Below are 24,178 nucleotides of genomic sequence, written 5' to 3'. Positions count from 1 at the left end.
CATTCACCCAATCATAGTGCTAAAGATTAATTTATTTTAATGAAATTATAAACAAATCCCTTCCCTACCTGAAAATCTTTCTTGCCAATATGATAATTGGCTCATGTGCTTTCCTCACATCACCTCCACCTACTTCTCCAACCTCATCTGCTATTGCTCCAGACATACTTTGTGATTTACAGTGTCTTATAAAGTTACTGCAATCCTCCCATACCTGAGCAGATGTCTCTCCTCTAACAGAAATGTATTTCCTCCTCTCTTCTGGCTAATGGATTTCTACTGATGTTTTTATCCCAATGTACCTGGAAAAGCCTTCCCAGAACTGACAATAGAGTCAATAGCCATCTCTCTGGACCACTCTTCTCCAGTAATACACTTGTCCTCTATTAGAAGGACTCACCACAGTCTGCTTCCCCTGATGAATCACAAGCTACTTCAGGGCAGAAACCTTGCCCTAGCTATCTTTATTTTCAAAGAGCCTGCATTAAGTAAGTGCTCAGTAATCCTCAGCTAACAAATGAATGAGAAAGGAGAAACAGCAAATAAACCAAAAGGTTACATTTGTTGCCTCTGGGAAGCAATTGGGAAGCAATTTTTTTATTGGGAAGCAATTTTTTACTCTTATTTTAAAGTACTTTGGGGATGTGACTATATTTGTCATATAATGGGAAATGTAATTTAAAATAAATATTTCTTTGTGTCTTAAATTTTCATTATCTGCTAATTCTAAAACTCTACACACCTGTGCCAGACTTGTTTCTATGGCCGATAGTCTATTTGACTTGAAATCATGTTTAGATCGCTGTACACATTAGCTAAATAAATATCATTAGTGAAGCTTCATTAAAGTGTATTTTTCTTAAATATTTCTCAGTTCACATATTTCTCAGTAAGTGAGCATCTATTAGAGTTTTGGCAAGGAAAATCTTCTAATGGACTCATTTCCATAGGTATATATTTCAGGCACTAACTGAAAGGAATAATAAAATTTTTTGCCATCTGGAATAAAGCAGTGATAAATACTAACCGACTCAAATAATATTGACATGCAAAAAGCTGCACTTCCGAATCACTAGTATAATTTCTATCTCCCACCTAGGATGTACTAAAGAATTGTTTTTAAAAGGAAAATAGTCAAAATAATCTGATAATCTTCTAAATATAATCCCCATTGAAGTTGAACAGTTTATCCTTTTTTGGTAAAGTTATGAAAATGCCTGCAGGAACTGTGGAACAAACATTTTACCTTTTTTCTTTTGCATGATTTAAATATGTTCTTTTACTCTGCATTGTCTAAATATGCCTTAGGTGACCACATCCAACTGGCACATTCAGCCACCAACACAGGTCAAGGCCACCAAAAATGCAAACAACAGACTGGAAATAAAATCATCAAACTCAAGTTGACACTGTTTTAGTAGCTCCAGAGATATTTGAGCCATGGCACAATCTATACCTATTGATCAGGTATAAATTGATTTTTTAGCCTGTGGTATGATGGTATCAGATTGTACTTCTCCACAAACATGTTTCTGTTTCTGCTTTGTGTAAGGTGGTTTATTCTGAGTTCAAGTGATGACATTATCTATGTCTAAATAAGAAAACCTTCCCTAGATGGACCTGTGCCTCAGACAGCCTGGAAAGACAGCACTTTCCTAATCACCCAAGGATGCATGCAAGAGTCACCTGAGAGGTAGCACAGCAGAAAAAGAATGTGAACCTGAGAGTCTCACAGACCTGGTAAATAAATTCCTGCAGTGACATTTCAAGGTCTGTGTGACAATGAAGTTACTGAGCCTCATTGAACCCTTTGTGATGGGCTGAATTGTGTCACCCCAAATTTCACATGATGAAGTCCTAACTGCCAGTATCTTGGACTGTGACATTTGAAAATAAGGTCTTGTACCAGTTGAGATGAGGTCATTATAGTTTGGACCCTAATCTAACACCACCGGTGCTTTGTAAAGTAGGGTAATGTGGACACAGAGACAAGAGGCTCACAGAGAAAGATGATGATGAGAGACAATGGCAAGCCGAGGAGAGAAGCCTGGAACGGATCTCCCTCAAGGCCCTTAGAGAGAACCAACCCTGCTAACATCTGATTTGAGACTTCTGGCTTCCAGAGATCTGTGAGACAACAAATTTCTGTGGTTGAAGCTCCCCCATTTGTGGCACTTTGTCATGACCCTAAGTTAATATACTTGGTTTCCTTGAATGTCAAATCCTAATGTGTACAAAGGATGTACTGTCATTAAAATAATTAAAAATTACTTGGTAGGGACTCAAAAAGGATAGACAATTCTTTTTAGTATATAGAATATGGTACTAGAAGCATTTTGCTTAATTTACTTGAATCTTGCTTCGCTCCCCATTCAGTGAGTCAAGTTTGTTGGACTCTGCACTCATAGCCTCAGAAAAATTGTTGGCAGAGCAGGGAATACAGGGGCGTGTCAATTGTTGGTTTTTGAATTTCAAAAGCGTAAGACCCTCTGGGGAGCTGGAATAACTCCCACACACTGAAAACAACAGACTCAAAAGATATCCTACTGTGTGTTAACTAAGCTATGAGGAAATACAGTTTCCTTTAAAAGAAAATAAGGTAGTCAGGGCCTGTAAAGACCTCAGTAGATCAAGAAGCATGTCTGGGTGCATGGATGCACCTTCACCCTCACCCTGCATCTCAACTTGTCCAGACGTTTGATTGGAAGATTCATCTGAGACAACTTCATTGAACAGGTATTAAATTCCAAAGTAAAGAGCCAGAAGAAAATCCAGATTTTAAAAGAAAATCATGAAAAAATGGTTGGATGGCTTTCAAACCCAACAAGAGAATGTTAAAAATTCAAAAGACTTGAGATGAGGAGAAGCTTTATGGAGAGGTTCTTGGCTTGTACTGCTGGCTTATGGAAAACCCCAACTCCCCCCAGGTGAGAGGGATGGGAAGATACTAGTTTTTCTAAATTGCTTACAAGAGCAATTTAGAGAACCAGCACATGTCCCCTGGAGTTTGAGGATTTCACTGGACTGCAGATCTGGCAATGACCTGACAAATACAGATGACAAGAGGGATGGAGTAGGGAAGCTCCGGAGTCTAAGCAGTACCTGTACCCTTCCTGCCTGTGTAAGTGCCTGGCTGCACTTTTTCAGGAAGCAGGTATTGGAGTCTGCCTGAAGTCCAGGATGACCATCTGGAATATCACTGATACAGCAAATGACAGTCAACATGGAAAGGACCAACAGACCCACAGGTACTGTGGAGCTGAGTGCATAGCTGAAGAAGAAGCCCTGTCCAAGTCAGGGGAGTAGGAGGCAGATGGGTCCATCAAGGAAGCCACCAAACGCTGCCCACCCCTGTAATGGCGGCCAAGTGAGGGTCAGTATTATACATCTGCTGGGTCCACAAAGCATGGAGGCAGATTGATAGACACCAATTCAAGAAAGAAAATTCGTAAGCCATGTGCTACTTCTTTCCAGTGGCTCAGTTCCACAGGGATTAGCAACAGCAGATAGATGACTGAAAATCAAGAAGATGTAGTATACGTACACAATGGAATACTATTCAGCAATCAAAAAAGATAAACTCATGCCATTTGCAGCAACATGGATGGAGCTAGAGAGAATTATGCTTGGTGAAATAAGTCACAAGGAAAAAGAAAACTATCGATGGTTTCACTTATAGGAGGAATATAGGGGAACCAAATAAGACATCGGGAGAAAAAAATAATAACAGTATAAAACACAACAAAACAAAACAAAAAAAACCAAACAGACAATTATAAAGCAGAGACATCCTGCAGGGGAGGAGGAGGGAGAGGGATCAGAGGGAAGGAGGGAGGAGCACAGGGGACTGTAGTGATGGTGCATGAGTGAACGAAATTCTATGGGGACTATACGTAGGTGGGGCGGGGGAGAAAGCAAATGAACAATGACGGAAAAAATATATTAAAAAATGAATGACAATGATGTAAAATATAAATATATACAATGATGTAAAATATATATATATATAAAATAAATAAATTTTTAGAAAAAGAAAGAAGAGGAAGAGATAGAAAGACAACTTTGAACCCTCTTCCATTGCCCTAGCCTAGGCCCCAAATGTGCCCAGAGAAGTGAGGGGAGATGATCTGGTATTCAGTTAGTTTGCAGGCCATGATTACAGTCTGAGATGGGACACTATCATTTCTGAATGGAGACTATATTGGTGATTTAAAATATCAAGAGAAAAATGTTTTGATTCCAAGAGTAATCCTATTAGGCACAGAGCCTGGAGACCTAAATGTCTGCTGTCCTTTCCTCTATCCATGTTAAAAAAAAGCTGGAAAAAATTGAATTTTGACTGATTTCCTAAGATACGTTTGTTCAAAGTACAACCCCAAATATGTTGGAAAAGATAATAGTCCAGGAAAGGACCTTTCTTGGATAGAGACTTGACCTTAGAAATGGCTTAGAAAGGGGGACCTGCCCAACTTTGCAAAGGAACTCATGTGATAGCATGATGTGGTGGCAACAGAATCAGTGCCATGGGCTTCAGAGAGGCATGATAGACCTCCTGTGATCCCAAGAGGTACCTAGAAGAGAAGGGGAGCAAAAGCTCCTAGAAGGAATATCAAGGTGTGGTCTGCAGTGACCCACAGATACTGACAGGAATGGGACAGATGTGACATGAGTGGGAAGGAGCACTGAAGTGTCAGAAAAGCTTGGTACGTTGAAGAATGTGGTACCCCCGAAACTTGCCTAGAATTTCAATGCAACTTGAGCTTGCTGCCATGTGGCTAAGTGGACCATTGAATATAAATTAGACATAGCTATAAAGGAATACAGGAAAGTATATTTCCCGCACATTCAGTGTGTGGACACATACCTGCCACATGCGGGGAGGCTTGTCCAAGAGTTCTAAGGATCCGCTTGGAATGTGTCTACTCCACAGACTGATTAAAGTGCCTAGAAGAGAATGAGAAAAACTAAATCATTCAGAGGCAGATTCATGGTGTGTGGAGGTGACATTGACTCTTTCAAGTCTTCTTGGTCTGGGGAAATACCAATGTATCATGATAAGTTGAGCTGACTGATTGCAGGGCATCTACTATGACAAACCTGAAATTCCACCTGGACAAATATAGTGAAATCAACAGAAGGAAAGAAAACAGAGCGAATCAGTCTGTTTAATTTATTTTTGAAATCAAACACTCCAAATCCTAGAGTAACACATAGAGGAGACATAGCAGAGAATGCAAAGTTCCTATCCTAGCAATTTAGGGTTTTGAAAAGTATCAAATCTGTTTTCAGTATGAGAATAAAAATAAATCCAGGTAAGGGACTAGACTGTGACAACCGTGCTGTTTGCAGAGACCAGGGTGAAATGAGTTAAGCGGAGAGAGGAACTTCCCAGGCAGAGGGAAGAGCAGGAAAGAGGGTGCTGGGGGAAACTTGCTAAGCATGTCCAGGAACAAAAGTTCACCCTGGCTACAGCAGGACAGCTGAGGGACAAGGAAGCTGGACATGAGTGAAGTTGGAAAGGGCCAAGGAATGGATATGGATTTGAATCTGGAAGTCACCAGGGGGCTGTGTTAAAATAAATAAATAAACATCTTGGTTTGAGATAATTGTGCAGTTGTAGGAAATGATACAGAGAGATCTTGTACCCTTTCCTCCACTTCCAATTGTTAGGGGGAAATGATGTCCTAAAGCTAATTCCATACAGGCTTTGTGGACTCCACCCCCACTCCAGACCAAAGCCATCAGGACATTGGGAAAGACAAATCCCATCACCACCAAAGGGAAGGTGGCTGGGACCTGAGGGTGGAGTTAAGCAGCCAGGTTTGGTATAAAACCAGATGCGTGGGCTTTGGGGGGTTCCCTTTTTTGGCTCTCCACCAGCTCGCAGCGCTCGGCCAGCTCTCAGGGTGCCTTTGGGTTTCCAGGTTGGCGGATCGGGTAGGATGCATTAAAGACTTTATTTCCCTATTTTCTCCGAGTTGTACATTTCCTCATTTCCCTTTCCCTTGTAAATAAACCTTTTATTAACCTTTTGTTTGTGCCTGTAGTGGAGTATAAATAAGTCCTTTTTAAGCGCGCGGGTGAGGACCCACAGCCAGGCAACCCGTTTTTATATCGGGGCTGCTCCGTAACACAAAGATAACATCTTTCCACATTATACCACATTATCAAAACCAAGATATTGCTGCATCTAATAATCCAATAATCCCACTCCCAGATATCTACCTGAAGAATGAAAAATCACTAATTCAAAAGGATATCTGGGGCCTCCCCGGTGGCGCAGCGGTTGAGCGCTTGGTTGCGAAGCTGCCCGCAGTCTCTGCAGCATCGGTTCAATCCCTGGCTGCATCCCGGCCACCGGAGGAGGGTCCCACATGGCACGCAGACCTCTCCTGCCGCCCGCTGCTCCCCTCAGCAGTGTACTTCGGTCCTTCTGCCTGCTCTGCTCCCCGCTCTGGCTCTGGTGAATTCTCTCACCCTCCCGCGCTTCTGACTATACCCAGTGCTTGTATAAATAAATAAAAATAAATCTTTTAAAAAATTTTTAAAAAAAGGATATCTGCACTCCCTATATTCATGGCAGCATGATTTACGATAGTCAAGCTATAGAAACAACCTAAGCGCCCACAAACAGCTGAGTGCCTCAGGGAGACATGGTACATACACAACGGAATACTATTCAGCTATTTAAAAAAAAAAAAAAAAGATGAACTTCTGCTATTTGTGACAACATGGATGAAACTGTAGGGGGTGATGCTCAGCAAAATCAGGAGAAAAACAAATAAGGGATGGTGTCACTTTGATGTGGAAGACAGAGAAACAAAACAAAGGGTCAGACAAAACTACACCAATGAATTCTGAGGAATTGAGGTTCTATGATAGGGAGGCAGACAGGAGAGAGCAAAGCAGGGAGGGGGCACAATGGGCTGTGGTGGAGAACTAAGGTGCCTTGGTAGTGGGGGTGGGGTGGTGACATACATCTGAAGAGTGTGATCCTATACCTGTGAATTATATACAGTGTTGCAAACCAATGTTACCTCCGTTTAAAAAAAGAGAGAAAAACTGCAAGATATTGACACTGAAACCAGAAAGATACAGAACATTTCTATCACCATAAGAAACCCCCCTTTTTAAAATATCCCTGCTCATTTTCCCCTCAACCCACTTCCTCCACAAACCCTAGAAAGCGTTGATCTCATCACAATTTCTAAAACTATCCTCATTTCAAGAATATTATATAAATGAAACCATACACTCAACATAATTCTCCAGAGATTCATTCAGCATGGTGTATACTAATGATCCCCAGCTTCACTGCTGAGTAGTGTCCTACAGTATGATCTGTTTAAACACTGACCTGCTGAAGGACAACCTGTTGTTTCCAGTTTGGGGGTATTATGAATAAAACTGATATAAACATTCGTATACAGGTTTTCATGCGAACATAAGTTTTCCTTTCTCTGGGATACATGCCCAGGAGTGCAATTGCTGGGTTCTATGGAAGTTGTAAGCTAAGTTTTCTTTTAAAACCTGCCAAACTGTTTTGTAGGATGACTGAACCATTTTACATTCCCACCAACAATGCATGACTGATCCAGGTTCTGTGCATCCTTGCCAGGATTTGGTGTTGTAACCACTTTTTATTTTAGCCATTCTGCTTTCCTCTAATGATTAGTGATGGTGAGTATCTGTTTATGTGCTGCTTTATAATCTGCATATCTTCTATAATAAAAAGTTGTTTCATGCTTTTCATTCCATTTTCTAATTGGAGTTTTTATTGTTTTACTGTAGAGTTTTGAAAATTTATATTCTTAGTGCTAGTCCTTTGCCAGACACATGGTTTACAAATATTTCTTTCTATAGCTTGTCTTTTCATCTTGATGGGGGTCTCTCACCAAACAAATGCTGTTAATCTTGATAAAGTTCAATTTATCAATTTTTTCCTTCTATGAATTATGTTTTTGGTGTAAACTCTAAAAGTGCTTTAGTTAGACTTATATCCTGAAGATTTCATATTTTTCATCAAATTTTTATAATGTTAAATTTTATAGTTAAGGTCAGGATGTATTTTTTTGGGGGGGGGTTTCTCAGGCTTTTATTGAGCATTTACATGTAGTGCAGCACAGGATGTATTTTTTTAAAGATTTATTTATTTATCCATGTAAGAGCTGGGGTACAGGCCAGAGATGTGGGGGTGAGAGGATCCACCAGAGACAGAGTGGGGAACAGAACAGGCAGACTGACTGAAATACACTGCTGAGAAAAGCAGCAGGCAAGACAGGAGAGGTCTGCTGTGCCACGTGGTTATCTCCCTGGCCAGCCGGGGATTGAACTCGTGATGTAGAGGCTGTGGATTGCTTCATAGTGCAGTGCCTAACCCCTTGCGCCACCAGGGAGGCCCAAGGTCAGGATATATTTTGAGTTAATTTTTGTATGAGCCATAAGACTTAAGTCAAGATCAGGATTTTTGGATTTTTTGGCTCATGGCTATCCAAATGCTCTAACAATACTTGTTGCAAAGGCTGTTTCTATCATTACATTGTTTGTTTTTTACCTTTGTCAAAAATTAGTTGACTATATTTGTGTGGGTCTGTTTCCTCTGTTTTGTTCCATGGATACATGTGCATCTCCCTCTGCCAGAGTCACACAGTCTTAATTATTGTAGCTATAGAACAAATCCTGAAGTTAGGTCAATTAATTCCTCCAATGTAGTTTTTCTATTTCAAAATTGTTAAAGCTATTCTGGCTCATTTGCCTTTCCATATAAATTTGAGAATAATCTTGCCTATAATCTGCAAAAGCCTTGCTGGAGTTTTGGGAAGAATTGCATTAAACCTGACTATCAGTTCGGAGAGGATTGACATCTTTACTATGGACGAGGCTTCTAGTCCACAAATGGAGCTTATCAATTTATTTAGATCTTCCATCAGTGTGGCTTTCAGCACATAAGTCCTACAGATAATTTATACCTAAGCACTTATTTTTGGAGTGAGAATTTCCACATAAGCAATCCTACTGTCTACAAATAGGGACAGTTTTGTTTCTTCCTTTCTGACTTCTATACTTTTAATTTCCTTGTCTTTTTACCCTGTCTAGAAATTCTAGTACTATGTCAAATGAGTGGAGATTGCAGACATTCCTGATATTTCCTCTGATCTGAGAGCAAAGAAATCAGTCTTATATAATTAAGAATTAGTTGTAGATATTTATGAAGTTTTCAAATTGAGGAAGTTCTCTGCTGCTATTGTCCTAAGTTTTTATCATAAATGGGTGTTGGATTTTATGTGATCTTTCTTCCTTAGTCATTAATGTAGTGAATAATTGTAAAGGCCAGGAACGGACACAGTGCAGGTTTTCTGATCCAGCAGACCAGGTAAAGAAGGAGTCAGAGTCCTTAGTGGTTTTGCAGGTTTTTATTGGGATTACCAGGTACACGGCAGGCAGGGGGGCTTCAGGTCTTCAGACCGGCAGGCAGCAGGTCTTCACTCTATGGGCTCTCCGGCCTTCTCTCGGTTTCTGCTTGGCTTCTGTTCGTTCTTGGTTTCTCTTTTGGCTTCTCCTTTGGCTTCTACTGGCATCCCCATGACACCGCCCTTAAAAGCACAGTCTTAGGTGTGAATCCCATCTACCTATGCCCACACCCTATTCCAGGTGCCCGCCATCAGGCATGCATTCAGGACCTCAAGGATCCATCCTCTATCCTGATGGTGGGAGGGAAGAAAAGCCTGACATTTTCTTTACCTACAGTCCACCCCCTCAGGATTTTCTGCCATACAGTCTATATATATATATATATATATATATATATACACATATATACACACACACAATTTTCTTATCAAACATAAACGATGCAGCCATGGCCCACAAAAGCAAATACATCACAATATAACAACAAAATAGAACAGAACACAAATAAGTCCAGGCAGGGCCCCAACCTAGTGCAAAAGACAATTATTGGTACCAGCAGATGAGCCACCAAATCTGCTGCCGAAGGCACTGCTCATACAAGGGAGGGGAACCACTCACGGCATCTACTGTAACACGCCAGGAGCTGTCAGGCTTCCTGACCTTCTCTGGCTGTAGTCTCAGCTACAAGCCACACACTGCATCCACCCCCAAGATGTACTCACTCTGGGATTGGTGATTCTATTCTGTTGGGGGTAATCGCCGACCCTCAGGGTTTCTGTCTGCAGTCGCTCAACATTCGGCCTTCATAGCCACCAACGCGACTCGCAGACCCCTGCACTCAGGCCAACCCACTGCACAAGCACATGGGTTGGGGATCCAAACTCTACATGCGGCTTGGGCTCCACCCCAAGCCACGTTCACCACCCGTCCCCCAAGGACGTGTTCCTCAGCTCCTCACCCTCACTCGACAATGAGCAGGGCATCACCCACAGGTGATTTTATGAGACTCACAGGTCTTCAGCATACTTAGGTTGCTTAACAGCCGCTCAGGGCTTCCCAAACTTAGCATCAGCACCAGCTTTTGCCTTCTCAGTTGGCTTTTCTCCTCTGCCTGGCTGCTGGGCATACACAGGCTGCTTTTGGCCACCAAGGCCTACTGGCCACCCCCAGATTCCCATCTCCTGGGGTTTACAAACAAAACTGTTCCACCCCCAGGGTCCCAAAACATATCAACCTGCAAGGTCCTCCACCTTCTGGCGTGATTGTCAGTCCAAGTTCATCAGTCCATGTCCATCAGTCGAAGTCCATTGGCTTCTCCCTGCATCAGCACTGGCGAGCTCCGAATCATGGTCCTCTCCTCCCCAATAATTCTGCTGCCTCAGGGGTCAGTGGCTGGTCCTTTCGGGTGTCATTGGCTGGTTCTCTCGGGCATCTCCTCCTCCTCCTCTGGGAGAGGTCTTATCCCGTAGCTCCCGGACCTTATCCACCAGTCCCTCCAGGATTTCGGAGGGCTCCATACCCGTCTGCATGGATCATCCTGCCAACTACGCCGATTGTAAAGGCCATGAACAGACACAGTACAGGTTTTCTGATCCAGCAGACCGGGTAAAGGAGGAGTCAGAGTCCTCAGTGGTTTTGCAGGTTTTTATTGGGATTACCAGGTACACAGCAGGCAGGGGGACTGGGGGGTTGGGGAGCTGGCAGGCCTCCCAGCCCCCAGCAGGTCTTCACTCTATGGGCTTCCCGGCCTTCTCTCAGCTTCTGCTTGGCTTCTGTTCATTCTTGGTTTCTCTTTTGGCTTCTCCTTTGGCTTCTACTGGCATCCCCATGACACCGCCCTTAAAAGCACAGTCTTAGCCCAGGTGAATCCCATCTACCTATGCCCACACCCTATTCCAGGTGGCCACCATCAGGCATGCATTCAGGACCTCAAGGATCCATCATCTATCCTGATGGCGGGAGGGCAGAAAAGCCTGACATTTTCTTTACCCTACAATAATACTGACAGATTTTCAATTATTGAGCTAGTCTGAAACCCTGGAATAAACTTCACCTGGTCATGGCATATAATTCCTTTCTTATATATTGCTAAACTCTACTTGCTAAAATTTTGTTTAAGATTTTGTGTCTGTGTTCATGAGGGATATTGGTGTCCTGATTTCTTTTTTTGTAATCTCTATGTTTAGTTTTGGTATCTGAGTAACACTACTTTCATAAAAAATGAATGGATTTCAGGAAGAGATTATATAGAATTAGTGTTACCTCTTTAAATGTTTGTTACCATTCTCTAGTAAAATCATCTGGGACAGGATATTTCTTTTTTGGAAGTTTTTAAATTGCATGCTCAATTTCCTTATAAGACTATTATAAGTTATAAGACTATTCAAATTATCTATGCAATATTGGGTGAATTGTGGTAGTTTGTGTTTTTCAAGGAATTGGCCCATTTCCTCAAGTTGTCAAATTTATGTGTGTGAAGTTTTATTATTAAATTTCTGATGGCTACAGGAGCTGTAATGATATATCCTCTTTTATTCCTGATATTGATCATTTGTGTCTTTTCTCTTTTTTATCAGTCTTACTGGGGTTATGTCAATTTTATCAATCTTTTCAGGTAACCCTATTTTTTGACTCTCTTTCTGTTTGTAACTTTATTTACTTTTGTCCTTAAGATTATTATTTCCTCCTGCTTGCTTCGCTTTTGGCACTTCTTTTTCTTGAGTCTTGAAATGGAAACCTAGAATACTGATTTGACACTATTCCTTTTTTGTAATGTATGCATTTAATGCTAGAAACTTCTCTCTCAGCACTTCTTCACCTGTTACCCACACATTGCCAGGCTGTATTTTATATTTTCATTCAGTGCAAAGTATTTTTTATATCCCTTGAGACTTTCGTTGTGACCCAAGGATTATTTATAAAGTATTTGGCTTCATTTCTAAGTATTCTGAGATTTTCCTGTTATCTTTCTGTAATCCATTTCTAATTTGTTGTTTTTTTTTTAAGCCTTTTGATTTTTTTATTACACAAAAAGCTTCTTTTTATATTTGGCTTTCTGACTCTGTGCTTGTGCCTTCAACACTTTCACAACAATTTTCTGCTCCTCAATAAGAAAAGCCTACTTGATACTATCCCAGACACATTCAGCCCACATGGAGCCACTGTAGTCCTGACTGATATGCTTTTTGGTTTTTTAGACACCTTGTAAGAACTTTAGGTCTCACAGCACCAACTCCTCAAAGTCGGCCTAGGCACACACCACATGCAGATGTTAGTGCCTTCCCAACCTTCTTGGTGTAAAGGTAAACAATCCTAGTACTAGGGGTTCAGGACAGCCTAGTTTTGTTAGCGGCTGTGTTGTAGGAGACCCTACAATGGTGTGTTAAATGCTGGACCACTCTGATACCTCCAGACACAGTCCATGGAAGAGCTCATTTTTAATATGAATTTAAATCCATGGGGGTCAAAGAATACATTCCATATGATTTAAATTACTTGAAATTTATTAAGTTTTGTTTTCTGGGGCCTCCCTGATGGCTCAGGGGTTAAAGACAGCACTAGCAAACTGTCGGCAGCCACTGCAGCACGAGTTTGATCCCCAGCTGGCCAGGGAGATACCCACATGATGCAGTAGACCTCCCCTGCCTCTCTCGCTGCTCCCCTCAGCATTGTATTTCCATAGGTCTGCCTGTTCTGCTCCCTACTCTCTCTGGTGAATCCTCTCACCCTCTGCACCTCTGGCTTATACCCCAGTTCCTCTATGAATAAATAAATCTTTTAAAAAACAAATTTGTTTTCTGGTCCATGCTATGGTCTCCCTTGGTATACATCCCATGGTTCCATGAAAAGAATGTGGGTTCTGCTGTCTGGTGATGTGTGAGTGTCAATTAAAGAATGTTGGCTCCAAATGTTGTTGAGTATTCTACATCTTGCTGGCTTCTCTAGTTCTCTATTAACCAATGAGATAAGGGTGTTGAAATCTTCAAAGATATTTGTGAAATTGTGTATTTCTTTTTTCAAGTCTATACCTTTTTGCTTCATGTATTTTGCAACTCAGTAGTGCCTATCCATTTAGAATCACCATGTATTTTTGATGGAGAGCTGTTTGCTCACTACTTAAAATATTGTTTTGTTCCAAAACCCATTGTATTTGATATTAATATAGCAGTCCCTGCCTTCTTTTTAATAATGTTTGCATAAAACATCTTTACCCATCCTTTTGCTTCCAACATCATTATAATTGAAGGAAATTTCTTATAGACAGTCTATGTTGGAGCCTATATTTTAACATACTCTGAGAATTTGTCTTTTAAGGATTGTATCTAGGCCATTCACATTCAATGTTACTAATATTAGAACTTAATCCTGCTATTTTATTTTTTGTTTTCTTTATTTCACATTTCTCCCCTTTTTCTTGCCTTCTTTCAACATTTTTTTAATAATTAAACTTTATCAACAGTGTTTAAGAGTATCTTTTTATATAGCTTTTTCAGTGACCTTTTTTAGGTATGACACTATATATACATAATTTATATAGTCTGATGGTGTCATCATTTTATCAGTTTGAGTGAAGTGCATCATGAACCATGCCCTGTTGAACATTTTTTGCAAAATACAGAGATTACTAAATCAAAATTCAAAGCATCAGAAAAAATAAAGCTTTGGCATAATCTCCTGTTTTCCCACCAAGCTCTCCTGCTTTTCTCCCATCTAGAACTGCACCTGCATTCACACCTCCATCTCCACCATAAAGATACCCGAGAAATGAACTGGGATTCATTGGGGGATGGGAGGTGGCAGAAACACAAATCAGAAGCTCTGACATTTGATGTATCCAATTTTGAAATGTTTTTGAAATTCAGACCAAATTCTCCTCTCATCTATCAAAATATGAACCATCAACAATTCATAATTTAACAATTACAATTAAAATTGTAAATAGGCTTAACAACTTCCTTGGCTACTGTTCACTTTTTAAAGAAAACATAGTTCAGAGAAGTGAAGTTAACCTGCACAAGGCCACACATGAGTCACTGGCAGAGTTGAACTGAGAACCAAGGTGTAACAGCATTGAACTGCACAATGAGGAATAAAAATACTAATTTTGCATCTAAAGTGTATCAACAGTCTGCTTGTGAATGCAGTTAAGCTTCTTTTCCTTAAGGAAGGCAAAATAAGAACATGGCAGATGGAGTATCACCACTGATCTACATTGGAATTTAACAAGGACACTGGAGTTTAAACTCATCTACTTGCCAAAGTAGCAATTCATAACAAAAAAAAATGCCCCAATCATCAATGGTATTGAAGGTACTGGCCACAAGAGGCTCCAAACATGAAATTTTAAGAACAGAGTGCCCCTTTCCATTTTATCAATGAGTTTTTCTCGTCTATTCAGGCTACCAGAGTGGCAAGTTTCAAATACACTGGCTTCTTTTCTATAGTTTTTAACTCAACTTTAGATGTAAAAACACTATAATGCCCTCAACTTCTAGAATATTTTGCATATTTCCTGATTTGTTTTATGAAGGATCAAACCTCTATCTTCTAGCTCGAGTGACAGAATTCTCTTAGTCATGAAATCTTCTATGAATCAAACTATTGTAAAAAATTCTTGCTCTACATCTCCTATTTATATTCACAGTCAGATACTATAATTAAATAATAGAGTTCCATTTACTCAAATTCATTATTATTTTCCTTACTTTTACTCATCTTTTCTCTGAAACATAGCTCATTATTATTATCCATGAGCACAAAAATACACAGGTCTGAGAACATGTAATAAAATCTTCCTATTTTTTAGTAGATTTTGTTTTAAATGTCTAAAATGCTTCCACTTAGATGCTTTCTAAATTTGAGAAAATACCTGATTCTACTGGGGGGAAAAATCATCCATTAATAGCTGATCTCCTAGCCAAGTACATGTGTTATGTTTACTTGAGTGAAAAACCTGGCTCACAAGCTAACTTGGGTTCCTTGCCTTGATAACAGCAGAGGATGAATGTGTGAATGGCCTGCTCCAAAGTGAGATCTCGAATGCCCTTCATTCCAGCCCCAGTGGTCTGGCCAAATGATAGAACGGCTCTCAGCATCATGTACCAGCTCCTCTCAACCAACTGGGCCCATGTGATGAGGGGCAGGACCAGAAGAAGGGGTAGGTACTGAATACTCCAGAGAAGTATCTGAATCCTATAGAAAAGCCAAGCTACATAGCTACGGCTATGTCCAGCCCTTCAACCAGACAGAACAACTATACCCCTAGACACACCCCTAGACCTTTTTTTTTTTTCACAAGAGGAAAGGGAGCTTTCAGAATTTGTATTCACATGCGCAGGGCTGTGCTCTCAACACATGCCTATGAAACTCCCTTGTCAACAGAGCTTTTACCCTTGTCTTTTCTCTTTTTCAAGATTTCTATTCCAAATTCCCAGCACACTTAGAGCAGGGATCTCAGATGCATTTCTAAAGCTGATGCAAATTCTATTTCTTTGTTTGCCTCCTGCAGGTGGGGTGGGAAAGGAAAAGAAGTGTAAAAGCCCCAAAGGGGCAGCTAAAACCAGAAGAGCTGATGAAAGCTCCTAACATGTTTCCCAGTTTGCTGTGTAAATGCATCCTCTAATTCAGAAAAGGACTTTGTGGTGTTTAACACTAAAACGCAAAGTGGGTATACCCTTATGATGATGTTCATGAGCTGAATGTGAAGTTTTACTTCACCAGTGAAAAGTTAGTAGGTGAAGAGAACAAATGCCTTCAACATAGACCATGACCTATTAAGAAGAAGACAATTTATAAATTCATTTTTCATTGTGAATAGCTCACATCTCACAAAAGAGGCTTATTCTCCTTTTCAATCACAGTATCATCATGGATCAAATGTAAACTCTAAGATGAGTATATCCAGTCTGGATAAGGTAGAATGAAATAATTGAATGCTCTTTATAACACAAAGCTATTCTTCCTGATTAGAAGCCAAAATCTTGAAATACACTAAATTCTATACTCTAAAACCAAAAAGTAATTTCAAGTGACCCCCTAAGCTGATATAGTAAAGACAAAATGCACCAAAATGGTAAGAACTACATACCAAGCTGTGAATTAGCAGGTGAACTTTGTTTCATTCTACCGCTCTTAGTTCAAGCTGAAAGTGCAGCATAAAAGCAGTGTTCAGACCACTGCTATGAACAAAACAGATTTTCTGGTCCTCATATTAGTGTCATGGACAGTTCAACCCATCTCTGGGCACTCAGTCAAATTAAAGAACTATATTGTTGAGCAATATCTGCAACGTACTTAGTTAGATGAAATGGAGAAAACAAAGTCATTAAAACTTATTAATAAAGAAGCTGTGATCTAACTACTTCAAAGTTGGACAAGTCATTAAGAGAGAAAGAAGTAAAACAAGAAACGCATTCCAGAATGTCATGAAAGGGGTTGTTACCAACCACAGCAGCAATGTGTGTGTATGTGTGTGAATTAAAAAAAAAAAAAAGAAAATAGCATCTAAAATACAATAATATCAAAAGTCATAGAAACTCATCTTAGATATCTGACACCTGGGGTCCACAGGAGAGGCACAGGAAGATTTATTTGGAGTCGCAGTGAAATAGTGGGTGGTCTCTCCTAGGTACTAAGAAGACAGGAAGAACCTGAAGAGCAAGAGCCTAATGGCAGGCCCATGCAAGAGCAAGGCATGCCCTGGATTTTGGAAGAAGTCAGAGATAACAGAACCCACTTACTTTCATCTCAGGGGCTCTAAGAATCAGGGCTTCCGTCTACAGCTCAATCTGTCCTGGTTCATTCTCCTCAGGAGACCACGTGTCTTTTATGACATATCATGGATGCACTCATACATTTATCTCCACTTCACACCAGTCACCTTCACAGGTAATGGAGGGTTACTTAAGGGGCCAACCTGCTTTGGCTCTGTAAATATCTCTCAGCTAACAACCTTGGACTCTTTCTTGTGCAGTATGGTGTCTGGTTCTACAAAGAGATATAAAGTACTCAAATGTAAAGATATACGCAAGGAAACACCATTACTAAAACAACAGTCCATTAGGAAATTAAGTCCAGTCATTCAGGTAGCCTGTAATCATTTAAGATGATGGTGTACTTCCTGATGTGGTTAAAAAGATAAGAATATATGAGAAAATAGAGGCACTAGCTCATGAAGACACATAAAATAAGATCCATACAATGGGGCCTCCCTGGTGGCACAGGCTGTTAAGCGCAGTACTGTGAAGCTGTCTCCAGCCTCTGCAGTGCCGGTTCTATCCCCGCCAGCTTCAGAGCAACCCACACCGTGAGCTGATCTCTCCTTCTCGCCCGCTGCTCCCCTCAGCAGTGTGTTTCGTCAGTCTGCCTGCTCTCTTCCCTGCTCTGTCTCTGGTGAATCCTCTCACCTTCCCGCGCATTTGGCTTGTAACCTGGTTCTTGTATAAATAAAATAAATCTTTAAAAAAAAAAAAAATCCGTGCAGTGGAAGCTATCTTTATTTTGAGCATTGATATTCAAACACAATTGAATAAAAATATTACAGTATAGCAAAGCGGGGTCCAGCATAAACCCTAAAGCGTTAATGCCAAATTGAATCTTCTCAACTTGAGCAAGTCACTTAATCTCTAAGCCAAGGTTTATCTATAGATTTGAAACAATACTTACAGAGTAGTTGTCTACTTAGTCTTTCACTGAAAACCCACGTTGCCCCTCTTCACACACTTCAAGGTTCAGGCTGAGTTGGCCCACAACACCTCTTGCTGCACTTCAGGATGACAGCTAAGGCCTGATTTGACCAGTCTGGAAAGCCAAGTGGTGGGAATCCCCATCATCCAAACAGTTGCAGGAACTCTGAGTCTCACTCTCAGTGAACTTCCTTTCTCTTTCTTTCTTACTCCTTCTCTCTCCTACCCTCTTCTCCCTCCCTCTCCACCCCCCCCCCTCCCGTGATTGAGGCTGTTGAGGACCAAACCTAAAATCTAAAAAGTCAATTAAGGGAAAACCAAAGAGAGAAAACACAACCAGTGAGAAATGGATGCCAAGAGATAGCCTCTGAGCTTAAAGGTCATTTTCTGTTGAGCACCACTATATTCTTTCTTACTACAATTATTTTTTGAAATGAAAATTTTTTTCTAACCAGCTACATGGATTTTTGGTCTGTGTATGTGAGGGAGAGATCAGGTAATGTCCATAAAGCATCTATTTGTTTAGAGGACATATAGCAAATGCTTAATAGATATAAACTGCTTTTCTGTCCATGATAAGAGCATCTTTAAATTTCCTTTTCCAAGATAGTCATCTTGGAGAGATGAAAAGAAACAATTTTCATGGAACTCATTAAAATATCAAGCATTTTATTTTCAAGAAGCTCATAATCAATAATATAAGATGTTAATCACTCAAAAACAGAAGAAATCTCAAAAGTCAGAAAATGCGTTGACCAACAATTGAACTGAATAGAAAATAATACTTAAGTTTTTCTGAGGAAGGAGAGAGAAAGACTCATCAGGCTGGGCTAGTCAGCAAGAGTCTTCATAAGTTGGGGGAGGGAGGCAGGTAAGGTAGAGGCATAGTGGTTTGGTGGAGGATTTAGGAAAAAGTAAAAAAGGACAGAATTCTAAGATGAGCCAACATTTATAGATCTAATCCAAATGAACTGGCTAAGGTTACTAAAGAAGAGGTAGGTGATGTGGAGGGTGGGGGGCGTAGGAAAGATAAAAAGAAAAGCTGATAGCATTACAGGAATGGCTCAAGAGAAATATGGATGGTGGAACCAGAGTTCAGGATGCTCTGATTTATAACAGAGGGTTTGGGAAGTCGTGGAAGTATAACTAGAATGCAGTTATCAATGTAGATGACAGATCTTAAAGACAAGCTTAATCATATTTCATACAACTCACCAAAAGATGACATTAGGTAATTTATACTCAGTGAAATTGAAAGAATAATAAAAGTCAGAGCCATGGCTTGAAAGATTGTTATAAACAAATCACACTTTTTAGGAAACTTTGTATTATGTTGGTTTTTTCCTGTTTTATTTTTTTCTTACTCTGATGTAACTGCTCATTATTTTACTCCCTTGCTACAGACAAATAAATGAATATGCATATAGAAATAGACCCCAAGATAGAAGGGAATATATATTGTGGTTTCCCTTTCAATATCCCTTTCAATATGTAATCTGGGCCCCACTTCTGAGGTGAGTCCTGCAAAGTTTAAGGCAACTAGGATAATCACCTCCTCCCTGACATAACAGAAGGTGCACACAGGCCTTCACTAATCTATAAAAGGTAGTCTCCTAAAAAAAGGGTTTGGATCCAACAATGGACATATAATGAGATGTGGCCCAATAAAACATCAGTAACATTTGCTTCCGGAAAATCATTTCTTTACTGTTGAGAGAGTATCACTAGCAAAGATGGTCTCTCTCTATCTCTTAAACTCTGTGAGTGTCAGAACTGGTCTAAGATCAGAAACATTTTAAAAGTAAACCTTATAGCAGATCGCTAGATGATATGCCTTCATGATAAAGTACTATTCTCTACAAATATTAGTAAAGCTTTGGACACACTATATACAAAAGAAAAAATTTAAATGCCTTTGTTTTAACATGAATTTTGATAAACCAAAATAAATATTTGAATACTGGAGGTGAAAATACTAAGCACACCTTGCTTGTGCAGGCCTAAAAGCAGTGATCAATGAAAAAGCAATGAACATTTCTCATGCTCAGGAAACAAATCTTAAGGAAGTGGATGGGGCAGAATATGTACTTTATGGTCCTAGAATATCTTGACACATCAGATAGTAAGAAAGCTATCAACTATAACTACAGTTATGTCAACAGTACTTGGGAGCCAAAGCAGAGATTTCCATTGGTCAAAGATGAGACGATTTGGGCTTCAAAAAGTATAAATATCTCAATTTGTCAATCCCATCAAATAGACTTATATCCATAACTTCATGATGTTTAAAAGAAATTACTTGGTTGCATTTTGAGAATGACAGGAAGCTATCCCATTTAGGGGTAAAATATTCCCTCTCTCTAGGTCACACCCCCGTTCCTTTATTTTTTTGCCTACCAAATAAGTTAAAGAAGATACAAACTATTGCTACTATTGCTAAACACCTACTTACTCCAAGTATTCTTCTTTGCTTAAAAAAACAGTGAGGCACTCAATACAGTAAAAACTTGCTTTCTTTTTTCTGTAGATCCTATCAGAATGAGTGAGTCAGTGAGCTGACTCTAATGCTTCCTTCTTTTGCAAATCCAATAACCCCTTTCCAAAGGGGGAAACCGTCAGCTGCATATAATGTCACCAGTCTTTATCAAACCTGAACAAAGTGCCTTCTTCAGCAAGGTTTGTCATTGTTGCAGGTAGTCTCACCACACTTTAACAGCTCACCATAATCCCACCTATACAGTCTGACTGCACCTTCCTTCATCAAGGCAAAATTTGTTTCATAATACCCAAGAATAGCAGGGTCTGTGGAAGTCTAAACAAATGGAGGCATCAGTGACTCGGAGAGAAAAGATCATTGTTTTTACTAAAAATCATTTATTACACTTCTTTCTGTAGTGTCACCCACACATCCTAAGTGGTATTTCATATTTCAAAGGTATTCTCAATAAAGGGAATACATCGATACTGGCTATGATCAATATCACTAATATCAATCAATATCTGGTTTTCCTCTACATTTCCCATTCCAATGAAATTATGAATGAATATACAACAAATTCTAGTAATGAAATAAGAGAAGTGATGCTTATCCCTCTGGAAGAAAGCATTTCATGGCCAGATCTCAACTTTCCAGCCCTCCTTCCCTGGCTGGGAGATCAAGGAAGCTGGGACATAAGACGGAAGTCTGGAAAACTGAACCAGCAATGCTACAGAATCACCTAAATTCGCATCAGAGTTTGTAAATGCATTTTTAGAGTTGTTTATGACTGTAGCACAACTTATTCTAACCAAATGATGTGCCAGAATTTAGCACTTTTCTAAATCTCCTTTCTACAGAGGATCTAGTGAAAACTACGCCCAGTTATGATTTATTGAGGCAATCAAATTAATCAAATTAGTTAGAGCACAGAAATGTAAGGATTTAGAATTAATATTTTCAGGATTGTGATTTGTTTGAAAATGTCTTCTTGATTTGATAAATCATACCCAATGACAACAAAACAATAAATCTGTACTCATATAAATAGAAAGATATTCTGAGATTTCCTACTGAACAGAGAATGGCATGGAGATAATGTGAAGTGGCATAAATTGTCCAGCTCTACCTGATGAACTGTGGAAGGACATAAAGTAAAGAGCAGTTGTTGATGACATTTATAAAGTCACTCAAGCCTCACCTGATTCCGAAATAAATTGATAAGGTTTATATTTTTCTTGACCTCTTAATCCTTGGAACCAAAGTACTTGGTAAATGAAATTTGTCTTTCACGATTTCCTCAAATCTACTAGCTCTGATTAATCTAGTATACACCATCATTAAAATTATAAAAAGTCCATTACAAAATTTCAATGAGGTTTAATTTAAGATTTTTTGTTGAATGCCTTCTCTACGTAGGAATATTAGAGAACTTTTAAAGTGTGGCTTTGTATCATTCCTTAGACAGAGAGCATTTCACACAGCAAGCAGTGTGTAAAAATTATACTGCATTCCCAGGAAATATAATTGCCTTTTACCCAAAGCCTCAGCAGTCAACAGTTTGAAATACCATTCCCTGCTGAACACACAGGTCTTTACCTGGGTCATGAACTAAACTGGCAATTGTCCCAAATATTTCTATTCATTTGATGGGTGCCACAGGAGCTTAAATGGAGAGAGTGGTGACAGCAAGTATGGACTATGGATTTGAGTATGACTGAGGACTAATGGAATTGCTTCCCCAATCACAAAGGGGCCCTACGAGGTCTGGTAGCCCAAAATGACCTGGTGGCTTTTTGAGACGCGAAGGTACAGCTGACAGTACACAATAATGACAGAGCTACATGGAAAGTGGAGATAAGGGCTCCAGCATGCATCTTTGGCAGAGAAATTCACAACATTTCATTTATTTTTTAAAAAGGCAGTGGGCAATAATTATAGTTTAATTATTCCTTTGGGTCCCACAAAGAGCTAAAGAAATATAAAATCATGAGCCACTGATCTGCTACCTGTGGCAGCTGAAAAATATTATAGTGGAATTTCGGAGGCAAATAGTGAAATGAGTATCTCCAAATTGTTTAGAAAGGGATCTGGAGTCTAAGGAGAATTGACAGCACAGCTTTAAAGATAGATAAAAGACTGCCTTAAGGATCTGTCTTGCTTCCTTACTTTTTTAAAGTAATACCTTCATTTGCATAGTAATAACCCAATTATTGTAAGATTAGGTGACAGGAATCTCATTATTACTATTTCCACAAAACAGTCAATATTCTATTCAATATCTTTTAATGTTATACACCTTAAAACATAATTATTTCAATATAACCTCATTCATCTTTAATGCAATTTTCTTTTTTAAAAATCCTGCCATAATTGTTGGTTTTTATGGAATATATTAGTGTTTAAACAAGCACTTTCCCCCTCAGGCTGTGATGAGAACAAGCAGAGCCAACCTACAGCCCAGGGGGATTTCTGCCCCACCTCATCCCCCATAATAAGTCACCGAAAGACCAAAGGCACAAGCACAGCCACTGAAAATCTGTTATAACAACCTCTACAATCTCAACACTAGACTTTTCCCTCCTCTTCTACTTCATGCTTCACAAAAGAGGCTTCCATAATGAATTTTGGTCTTAAGGCAACTTTGCAAGTGTTAGCAAATACATTCTGTTAAATTTCAAATAGTATGATCTGGGTTCTTTTCTTTGTGTTTCCTCCCCACGCCAGACCACACTGTAATACAAAAAAAAAAAAAAAAAAAAAACCCACATCCGAGACAGCTGACACACTGGGGAGACCATCTGCCTGCCATAGGTTTACCTGCCATAGGCATTTACAGTTTCAATTACAAGATAATCAGTACAATGAGTGGCTGATTACCAGATTAACGGTGGAAACAAAGCAAGGAAAACAGATTGAAGAGAGATAAGACTGCCTAAGTTAAGAGATTGCAGAGCCATATATCCCATCACTTCAAAATGATATCAAAATTAATGTACAGTGAAAATAGCTGTTAGACTTTGTCAAGAGAAAAAGTGATAGCAAAGGGTTGTGGTGTGGAATCTGGAGTTAACACTCCTTGACTGTGACCCTACTGACAACATATTCTTCAAGCTAATATCTCCCTTCTCTGTGAATGAACATTCTTATTCATGAGTATAACAAACAATTATAGGAAGAAGCACTAAGTTCCTCAACCCACACCAAGCAAGTCTTCTCAAGCTGTATACTCAGCCACCACCAGCATAACTCCTTGGTATTTGTTGAGTGTTCTGGTGCACAGGCACTCAGTAGGCACTGGGTCCTCCTGAGAGCCAGGGAACCACATTCTCACTACTGCAAACCTCAACCATGAAACCACATCTCTTCCTATTCTTGATCTCTGAATGAAATCACAAGGCTGGCCAAGCACCTTTATGCATGTTTCATGACATTTAGGGGATCTAAGAGCATTTGATCATTTTTTACAACAATGGGGAAACCACCATTCTTTATAATTAGTTTAGCTGCTGAGGAGGCTCCCCCTCCCCCAAACAGAAAACGAACAAGAAAATTTCTGATGTTGTAAGCCTTTACTGGAATAAGTTGTGCAGCTTATTTCTTTCAA

General features: G+C 39.7%; 1 protein-coding gene and 1 pseudogene across 8 annotated transcripts in view; both read right to left on the bottom strand.

Annotated features, from left to right (window-relative positions):
• The window catches only part of SOX5 (SRY-box transcription factor 5), a 1,024,531-nt gene that overhangs the window by 869,166 nt on the left and 131,187 nt on the right, over window positions 1-24,178 (bottom strand). For 6 of the 8 annotated variants that reach the window (XM_054696382.1, XM_054696384.1, XM_054696380.1 and 3 more), the window contains exon 2: window positions 4,865-4,944. The exons of the other annotated variants lie outside the window; for them this stretch is intronic. The gene's annotated coding sequence lies outside the window, so the exon portion shown is untranslated. The remainder of the gene's footprint in view (window positions 1-4,864; window positions 4,945-24,178) is intronic. 8 annotated transcript variants of the gene reach the window in all.
• On the bottom strand, window positions 12,365-14,191 carry LOC119246962 (60S ribosomal protein L34-like; annotated as a pseudogene).

The sequence above is a fragment of the Talpa occidentalis genome, unplaced genomic scaffold, assembly GCF_014898055.3.
Source record: "Talpa occidentalis isolate TD23 unplaced genomic scaffold, MPIMG_talOcc4v2.1 talOcc4.16, whole genome shotgun sequence".
Taxonomy (NCBI): Eukaryota; Metazoa; Chordata; class Mammalia; order Eulipotyphla; family Talpidae; genus Talpa; species Talpa occidentalis.
The sequence above is the reverse complement of the archived record's forward strand: the minus strand, read 5'-3'. Positions and strand labels throughout refer to the sequence as shown.